This window comes from Vitis vinifera, chromosome 2 (genome assembly GCF_030704535.1).
Source record: "Vitis vinifera cultivar Pinot Noir 40024 chromosome 2, ASM3070453v1".
NCBI lineage: Eukaryota > Viridiplantae > Streptophyta > Magnoliopsida > Vitales > Vitaceae > Vitis > Vitis vinifera.
In genome coordinates this window covers 10,029,469-10,039,983 of record NC_081806.1, presented here as the reverse complement: position 1 = coordinate 10,039,983, position 10,515 = coordinate 10,029,469, and positions in this window count along the sequence as shown.

Below are 10,515 nucleotides of genomic sequence, written 5' to 3'. Positions count from 1 at the left end.
ATTTGTGAAAAAATTGTTTTGGAAAAAGTCGGAGTCGCCACTTATTTTATTTTAAAGGGAAAATAAAATAAGAAATAAAACCCTAAAAATAATGACTCCACATTTTTGGAAAATCGTGTCTCAAAAACCCGAGTCTAGGTCCGAGGATCAGGTTACCTACTAGGAAGGTACCTCTAAGAGGTAGCATCCCTCTAAGCCCTAAAAATGTCTCTATTGACTAAGTTGAGGGAAATGTGGCAATCAATTGATTAATTGAGGATACCTAGGTAGGCTAAGGTGACTTCAAAACTAGCATGCCAAACAAGAAAAATCGATCATACTCATAAAAGAGAGTTAAGATGTGTACCTACACTGCTTCTTAAGCACTATCACAAGACATCAATGGTTAGTTTGGAAATATAGCACACAACATGTGTGTTATCTTATCAAATCAAGCATACATCTAAGCACCTAAAGATCACATCAAGCATAAATGAAATTCATAATAACATGCATGTTCATAAAATTTCAAAAAGTAAGTGATAAAGAGCATACTTGGAGAGCATGCATAATTTATATGATTCCTCCAAAAATGCTAGAGTGATTAGGACAAGTATAAATTATACAACATATCCATTATGTCTAATATACAGTGTCAAATCCAAAAATTGAGCTAAGATAAATCAAATGACTCCAAAAATAATAACAATTTCAAGTAAAGTATAAAACCATCATCATGCAGTTAGAAAAGGAAACATCATAAAACAATTTCTAAAAAAATGGCTTAGAGTGGAATTTAATTACGAAAAATTTCAGGAAACAACTCCTACACATCTAGATCAACATACCAAAAGCCAAACACTCATTCAAAAGACATATTATAGCAAAGACACCTAAAGGTTCTACAACGTCCAGATTAGATAAGAAAAAGTGACATGCATAAACAAATTTTTTTTAGATAATAAATGATCACATAAAATAATAAATAAAAAAAATCACACACGGTTCAAAGTGTCTATATCACATAAAAAAAAAATGAATCCAAGGTCAGATAGTACCCCAAATATTTTTAAAACATTCAAGCTAATCAGATATCTAGAATTTAGCATGCACAATAGGTACGAATTTGAAAAATCATATCTCCCTCAAAAAGGCATATTTTTTTATATTTATTGTATCTAATATCAATTTTAAGAAGCCTATAATTGAGAAAAAATATTGAATCAAATTTAAAAAAAATTTCTAGGATTTTATTTTTGCTAAAAGATTTTGGGTGTCCAGAACTAGGTGAAAACGGAGCCTCCCTAAAGACTCGTTTATATCTTCTATTCTAGAATGGCTTTCTAACTCAAACAAAACTTTAAATTCAAGTTCAAGAAATTAGGAAAGTCATACAAGTTTTGGAAAATTTTTAAAAACATTCTAAAGTTGCTAAAATGAATTTTAAATCTGAAGGGTCAGTGGCTGAGTGAAAACTGGTAGCAAGGAAGAGTTTTGAAAAATTTTCTTATGTAGGGGTTTCACCAATTCCCCAATTGGTATACACAAATCTAGCCTAGAATCATCCCATTTATTTGGGAACACAAGCTTTGATTCGTGTTTTATTTAAAACCAAATTTTCATTGAAAACTAAGAAGGATGCAAACCGATCAAAAAATGATTGCATATTATTTTAAGAAAATGAGATTTCAATTCTAAGGACTCTAAATGATTTTTTTTAATAAAAAAAAAAATAGATTTTCTAATGGATCTTTTGAGAAAAATGTTTTGTTTTAAAAATAAATGAAATTAATTTGAAAACAACAAAACATAAGAAACAAAATACCAAACAAAACAAAAGAAAATGAAATCACGACGTAAAATTCTTTAGTAATCAACAAAAATGATAAAGGTGAGGGTAGAGGCCAATCTTCGTGATTTTTCAATGGCCTCTGAAAAGCAAATTTTACAAGAGACTATCAAAGTAATAAACTATTTAAACTTAGGTCAAATAAACTAACGAGATACCCACTAAGAATTAAGAACTAATATTCAAGAAACATGTCAATTTAGAGTATTAATAACGAATTAGCACGTGATCGGTTAAACACACAAACGCATCTAGACTGATTAAAATGGACCAAATTAAATTAGGGTAAATATGAATGGTCAATCATAGAATTAATTTTATTAGTGAGCTAATGTTACAGAAAATACTTGAACTGAATGGATGAGTGAAATTCAGAGTAAACTAAGCAAAGCACCTTCTAAATGTGGATTTTATTAATAACTTAAAGTTATAAAAAAACACCTAAACAATTAAAATGAATCAAATGAAATGAAAGCAAGCTAAAACAAAATATGAGTTCATGGAATCAGCTTCCTAAATGAATTTACATTGAAATCTAAGCTCAAAATGAATTAAACACTAAGGCAAATTCAAAAATCAAAATATTTAACACCTAAGATCAATTATTTCAACAAACTAAAATTTTACCTTAGCCAAAAATTAAATTATAAAATTACCTAAGACAAATTTTAAAACTAAATTTCTAACCTATAAAATTAAACTCATAATCAAATGGATAAGTTGATAACACATAGATAAATAAATATGAATGAAATGAAATGAAATTTTTTTTTTTTAATAAACTTACGTTACTAAAATAAAATTTAAGCTTAACAAACATTTTTAACACTAATCAAGGTAAGTTTAAAATGTAATACTTAACACATAAAAATCAATCATTTCGACAAACTAAAATTTTAACTAAACCTAAAGCCAATTCAACCCACCTACAACAATTTTTTTTTTTTTAAAGTGAATTTTTAACCCATAGGATCAATATTATTAACAAATAAATAAATAAATAGATTACAAAGCATTAAATTGGTGGCAAATAAATAAACAAATAATCAATAGTTAAATGAATCAAAACTAAATTAAATAAAGATCAAACTATATTTTTCTCTCAAAGTAAAATTACATAAAAAAATTATGTTTTCCGAATTTAATATAGTAAATCGAAACTAACCCTAAACATAATTATCATGTTGCCATATTAAAACAAAACAAGTGTATGTTGGAGCTAGTAATAAAAGTCAAACCACTTACCTAGTATAATAATAATTCCACTAAAAAAAAAAAGTTCCAAACCTTCACTGTTTCTGAAAACCCATGCATATATAAAAAAAGACAATTGACTTACCTAACGGCCGTGAAGATACCAGAAAAAGTGGTGTACAGCTGGTGCGATGAAGGATGAGTGGAAGACACCAATTGTGACTTGGAGTTGATGCTATGATGGATCAGCAACCCGGTGATGAAAAAAATCAGAAGTCCGGTGATGAAAAAATTAGTAGCCCGGTGATGAAAAAATGGCATCCTTCCCTCTGAAAAACTCCTTGCACCGATCCAAAATGGCAGCCCCCTTTCACGTTCTCAAAGCTCTCTCTCTTGATCCCTTCAAACAACCCCACTCACTCTGAAAAAAAAAAAAAAAAACTTATTCCCGATTTCTTCAAACAGCCCCTCTCATGCTATAAAGCTCCCTCTCTCTCATCCCAAAATGGCAGTCTTCCTATGAAACGACAGTCTCCTCTCACTGAAAAAAAAACTCATTCCCGATTTCTTCAAACAGTTCATCTCATGTTGTAAAGCTCTCTCTCTCTCATCCCAAAACGGCAGCCTTCCTATGAAACGACAATCTCCCCTCTCTCAAAAGCTTCCTTTATCGACCTTCAAATCTAACGACAACCTCCTCTCTTTATCTAACTCTCTCTCACTTCCTTCCCTTTTCAAAAATCAACCCCCTTCCTTCTTCTTTTTTTCTTTTTTAATCTCTTATCAATCCCTTCATTCAGCTCCTCTCTCCAACCACAATAATAGAAGGAACAACAGCCACCTATGTTCATTTCCTTTCTTTCTTTTTAATCTTTTTTTTTTCAATCACCTCTCCTTGAACATGGCCTCACACCCCGTCTATATACACGCTACATAGCTTTTTTCCATTGCCAAAACCAACTATGGAAATTTTCTTTCAAAAGAAAACATCGTTATCTTCTGGACTAATTCTCCACTTTCTAAAAAATCAGAAATCATAACCCCTCATCACATAATTTCCACTTAATGCATTGATCGATGATTGTTGCCACTATCATTTCTTTATTAGGAAGCTTAACAAATCCACAATCACGACTCTGCTTCATGTCGTCCCATATGATGAAAATACCTTCAACGACTTCGTTAGGAGAAAATATTTCCTCATCCCCTGTGAAATAGAAAGTAAATAGTAAAATAAAAAAAAATCATGTAGTTGAAAATTTAAAATTAAAATTATGCAATTAAAACTAAGATATCGAACACATTAAAAGAATTAAAATATGAAGCTCAAGCAATTTCCTACAAAAATGAATAGATGAATGAAGTAAAGTAAATATATGAATATATATGAGATATCAATTCATGCAATTAGAAAAAAAACTAAAATCTAAATTCTCATGTAATTTTCCGAAAAAAGTGAATAAGTAAATGAACAAAACTAATAAATAAGTAAATAAAATAAAATAAAATAAGAAAATCAAGCACATGCTAATCATACAAGCCATGCAACCCTACTTGAAAGGTGACCTAAGCAAGACTGGTAAAACTAAGTGGGCTAATCATGCCTAAATGGGCCTAGAAAAAGTTGAAATATGCCTAAATGAGCCCAAATGCATCCTAATGGGCCAAGTGTGCCTAAATGGGCCTAGGGTGGTGCCTAAGTGGGTCTAAGGTGGCTAAGTGAACCTAAGGTGGCTAAGTGAACCTAAGGTGGCTAAGTGAACCTAAAGTGCCTAAGTGGACCTAAGGTACTTAAGTGATCCTAATGTGTCTAAGTGGGCCTGAGGTGTCTAAGTGGACCTAAGATGCCTAAGTGGACCTAAGATGCCTAAGTGATTCTAAGGTGCCTAAGTGGGTCTAAGGTGTCTAAGTGATCCTAAGGTGTCTAAGTGATCCTAAGGTGTCTAAGTGAACCTGAGTCTAAATTAGGGTTGTCAAGAGTCACAATGGGAATAGATAAATCCCTTAACCAAAGTCCCCAAGGTGGCTTAGAAAAGATAGGCTACACGAGTAGTAATGGGTCATCGGGGAATTGCTGTAAAATACGGGACAAATACCTAATAGGACATGTGCTAGGAGGACAAAATGGAGGGTCTACACTCGAATACCTGTCTACCTTTCATTTCGTACTCAGACATTTCACCATTGATACTTTCATGTTTTTTATCTTACCAAAGCTTGATCATTACATTCTTTTATCCCACACATCTCACCATTACACATGACCTCACACCCCTCTCTTGATTAAGAGAAGATGTAAATCAGTCTTTGATTTCCTTGGTTGTGCTTTCATACATCTTTTGAACTTTAGGTTCAACATCTTCCATGATGACAAGGCCTGACAGATTGTTGATTTATTAGTGATGATACTTTCATTTTGACAGTTGGCATGTTGAGTGTTGATTTGTTTGCTCCTTGCATTTTGAGCACTGGTCATCATTGTTTTTATTCATCAGTTAGTTTTGTTTTGTCAGCATGGTATCACAATACATGGTCCTATTTGGCATTACCTATTTGAGGTTAGACATTTTCATTACATGATGGATGAGCATATTTCAGAGTACAGTAGTTTTGAGGCATTTTGTATTTCAGTTTGTTCATCGTTACATGCTGGGGCATACCCCTTTCTTTGAGATTATCGGACCTTCAGAAGACTTCACTCACCTTTCGACTTAGTTATCAACCCTCGTGATTTGCATACTAGGGCATACCCCTCTTATTTGAGTTCATCGGACCTTCAGCAGACTTCACTCACCTTTTAACTTAGTTATCGACCCTCATGATTTGCATACTGGGGCATATCCCCTTCTGTGTCAAATTTGTCTACATCACTATCCGCGACATCATTTAGCTTTGAGCCATTTGTTTAGATCATCCTCTTGTCAGTTCAGTTTGAATTTTTCAAGACCACACCTATATCGATCGGTCATTGTCATGCCAATTCAGTTCGAGTCGGGATCACACCTATATCAATCGATCATTCATCTTGTCAATTCAGCTTGAGTTTCGGGGTCACACCTATATCAATCGGTCATTGTTTTGTTAGTTTGGGTTTGTATTCAGTTCGAGTTGGGACCGCACCTATATCGATCAATCATTCTTCATGTCAGTTCTGCTTGAGTTTTTTGGATCGCACCTATATTGATCAGTCATTCTTCATATTAGTTCTGCTTGAGTTTTTGGGACCGAACCTATATCGATCGGTCATTATCATGCTAGTTCAGTTTGAGTCGGGACCACACCTATATCAATCGGTCATTCATCTTATCGGTTTAGCTTGAGTTTCGAGGTCGCACCTATATCAATCGGTCATTGTCTTATCAAATTGAGTTTGGGTTTTTGGGGTTGCACCTATATCGATTGATCATTGTTTTTTCAGTTTGAGTTTGTGTTCAATTCAAGTTGGGATCGCACCTATATCGATCGGTCATTCTTCATGTTAGTTCTGCTTGAGTTTTTAAGATCGTACCTATATCGATCGAGCATCGTCTTGTCAATTTGAGTTTGGGTTTTTGGGGCCGCACCTATATTGATCAGTCATTGCTTTGTTAGTTTGATTTTGTGTTCAGTTCAAGTTGGAACCGCACCTATATCGATCGGTCATTTTTCATGTCAATTCTGCTTGAGTTTTTGGGACTGCACCTATATTGATCGGTTATTTGTCTAGTCAGTTTGAGTTCAGTTTGAGTTTTTTGGGTCGCACCTATATTGATCGGTCATCTTCCTGTCAGTTTGAGTTTGAGTTTTCGAGTTGGGACCGCACCTATATCGATCGGTCATTCATCTTGTCAATTTAGTTAGAGTTCGGGACCGCACCTATATCAATCAATCATTTGTCTTGTCAGTTCAGGTTTTCAGGGTCGCACCTATATCGATCGGTCATTTTCCTATCAGTTAAAGTTTGAGGTTGCACTTATATCAATCAGTCATCTTCCTGTCAGTTTTTATTCAATTTGAGTTGGGACCGCACCTAAATTGATCGGTAGTCTTCATGTCAGTTCAGTTTAGGTTTTGAGGTCGCACCTATATCAATCGGTCATCTTCCTATCAATTCAGTTCAGTTTGAGTTTTCTGGACCGCACCTATGTTAATCGGTCATTCATCATGTCTTGTCAGTTCTACTTAAGTTTTGAGGTCGCACCTATATCAATCGGTCATCTTCCTATCAGTTCAATTCAGTTTGAGTTTTTGGGACCGCACCTATATCGATTTGTTATTTATCCTGTCTTGTCAATTCTGCTTGATTTTTTTGGGACCTCACATATATCTATCGGTCATTTGTCTTGTCAGTTTGAGTTTAGTTTGAGTTTTTAGGGTCGCACATAAATCGATCGGTCATCTTCTTGTCAGTTTAAGTCTGAGTTTTCGAGTTGGGACCGCACCTATATCAATCAATCATTCATCTTGTCAGTTCAGTTAGAGTTCGGGACTGCACCTATATCGATCAGCCATCTTTCTATCAGTTTGAGTTTAAGTTTTTGGGACCGCACCTATATCGATCGGTCATTCATCTTATCAATTCAGTTTTTGGAGTCGTACCTATATCGATCAGTCATTTTTCTGTCAGTTTGTGTCCAGTTTGAGCTAGGACCGCACCTATATCGATCAATCATCTTCATGTCAGTTCAGTTTGGGTTTTGAGGTCGCACCTATATCAATTAGTCATCTTCCTATTAATTCAGTTCAGTTTGAATTTTGGGGCCGTACCTATATCAACCGGCCATCTTCTTGTTAGTTCAATTAGAGTTTGGGACCGCACCTATATAAAGCAATCATTCATCTTTTCAGTTCAATTTTTGAGACCGCGCCTATATCGATCGATCATCGTCTTGTCAGTTTCAGTTTGGGTTTTTTGGGTCGCACCTATATCAATCGGTCATCTTCCTGTCAGTTTGTGTTCAGTTTGAGTTGGGACCGCACCTATATCAATTAGTTGTCTTCATGTTAGTTCAGTTTGGGTTTTAAGGCCACACATATATCAATCAGTCATCTTCCTATCAGTTCAGTTCAGTTTGAGTTTTTGGGACCGCACTTGTGTCGATCGATCATTCATCCTGTCTTGTTAGTTCTGCTTGAGTTTTGAGGTCGCACCTATATCAATCGATCATCTTCCTATCAGTTCAGTTCAATTTGAGTTTTCGGAATTGTACCTATATCGATAGATCATTCATCCTATTTTATTAGTTCTGCTTGAGTTTTTTGGGACCGCACTTATATCGATCATTCATTTGTCTTGTCAGTTGGAGTTCAATTTGAGTTTTTGGGGCCGCACCTATATCAATCGGTCATTCATCTTGTCAGTTCAGTTAGAGTTCAGGACCAAACCTATATCGATCGACCATCTTCCTATCAGTTTGAGTTTGAGTTTTTGGGACCTCACCTATATCGATCAGTCATTTTCTTGTCAATTTGTGTTCAGTTTGAGTTGGGACCGCACCTATATCGATCGGTCATCTTCATGTCAGTTCAATTTGGGTTTTGAGGCCACACTTATATCAATCGGTCATCTTCCTATCAGTTCAATTCAGTTTGAGTTTTGGGGCCGCACCTATATCAATCGGTCATCTTCTTGTTAGTTCAATTAGAGTTTAGGACTGCACCTATATTGATCGGTCATTCATCTTGTCAGTTCAATTTTCGGGACTGCACCTATATCAATCTATCATCGTCTTGTCGATTTGAGTCTGGGTTTTTAAGGTCACACCTATATCAATCAGTCATCTTCCTATCAGTTTGTGTTCAGTTCGAGTTGGAACTACACCTATATCGATCGGTCATTGTCTTGTTAGTTTGAGTTTTCTTTTTTTGGGTCGCACCTATATCAATCAGTCATCTTCCTATTAGTTTGTGTTCAGTTTCAGTTGGGACCGCACCTCTATTGATCGATCATCATCTTGTCAGTTTGAGTTTGCATTTTCAAGACTGCACCTATATCGATCGATCATCTTAATGTCGATTCCGTGTCAGTTTAAGTTTTAGGACCGCACCTATATCGATCGGTCATTTTTCTTGTCAGTTCAGTTAGAGTTTGGGGTCGCATCTATATCAATCGGTCATCTTCCTATCAGTTTGTGTTCAGTTCGAGTTGGAACCGCACCTATATCGATCGGTCATCGTCTTGTCAATTCAGTTAGAGTTTGGGACCGCACCTATATCGATGGATCATCTTCCTATTAGTTCAGTTTGGGTTTTTAGGTTGCACCTATATCAATTGGTCATCTTCCTATCAGTTCAGTTCAGTTTGAGTTTTGGGGTCGCACTTATATCAATCGGCCATCTTCTTGTTAGTTCAATTAGAGTTTGGAACCGCACCTATATTGATCGATCATTCATCTTGTCAGTTCAGTTTTCGGGACCGCACTTATATCGATCTATCATCGTCTTGTCGGTTTAAGTTTGGGTTTTTAGGGTCGCACCTATATCAATCGATCATCTTCCTATCAGTTTGTGTCTAGTTCGAGTTTGGATTGTACCTATATCGATCGATCATCGTCTTGTTAGTTTGAGTTTGCGTTTTTGGGGTCGCACCTATATCAATCAATCATTTTCCTATCAGTTTGTGTTCAGTTTCAATTGGGATCGCACCTATATCGATCGGTCGTTGTCTTGTCGGTTTGAGTTTGCGTTTTCAGGACTGCACCTATATCGATCGATCATCTTAATGTCGGTTCCATGTCAGTTTGAGTTTCAAGACCGTACCTATATCGATCGATCATTTTTCTTGTCAGTTCAGTTAAAGTTTGGGGTCGTATCTATATCGATCATCATCTTCCTATCAATTTGATTTCAATACAAGTTGGGACCGCACCTATATTGATCAGTCATCGTCTTGTCAATTCAGTTAGAGTTTGGGGTCGTACCTATATCGATCAGTTATCTTCCTGTTAGTTTGTATTCAGTTCGAGTTAGGACCACACCTATATCGATTGGTCATTCATCTTTTCAGTATGAGTTTGAGTCAAGGCTGCACCTATATCAATCGGTCATCTTCCTATAAGTTTGTGTTCAGTTCGAGTTGGGACCGCACTTATATCGATCGGTCATCGTCTTGTCAATTTGAGTTCAGTTTGAGTTTTTGGGGTCGCACCTATATCGATCGGTCATCTTCCTGTCAGTTTGAGTTTGAGTTTTCGAATTGGGACAATACCTATATCTATCAGTTATCTTCATGTCAGTTCTATGTTAGTTTTCAAGTTGGGACCACACCTATATCAATCAGTCATCGTCTTATCAGTTTGGGTTTGGGTTTTTGGGGCCACACCTATATCGATCAACCATCTTCCATGTTAGTTTGAGTTCAGTTTGTGTTTTTGGGACCGCACCTATATCGATAGGTTATTCTTCATGTCAGTTCAGTTTCAGTTTTTGGAACCGCGTCTATATAGATCGGTCATCGTCTTATCAGTTTGAGTTTGGGTTTTTGGGATCGCACCTATATCAATCGGTCATCTTCC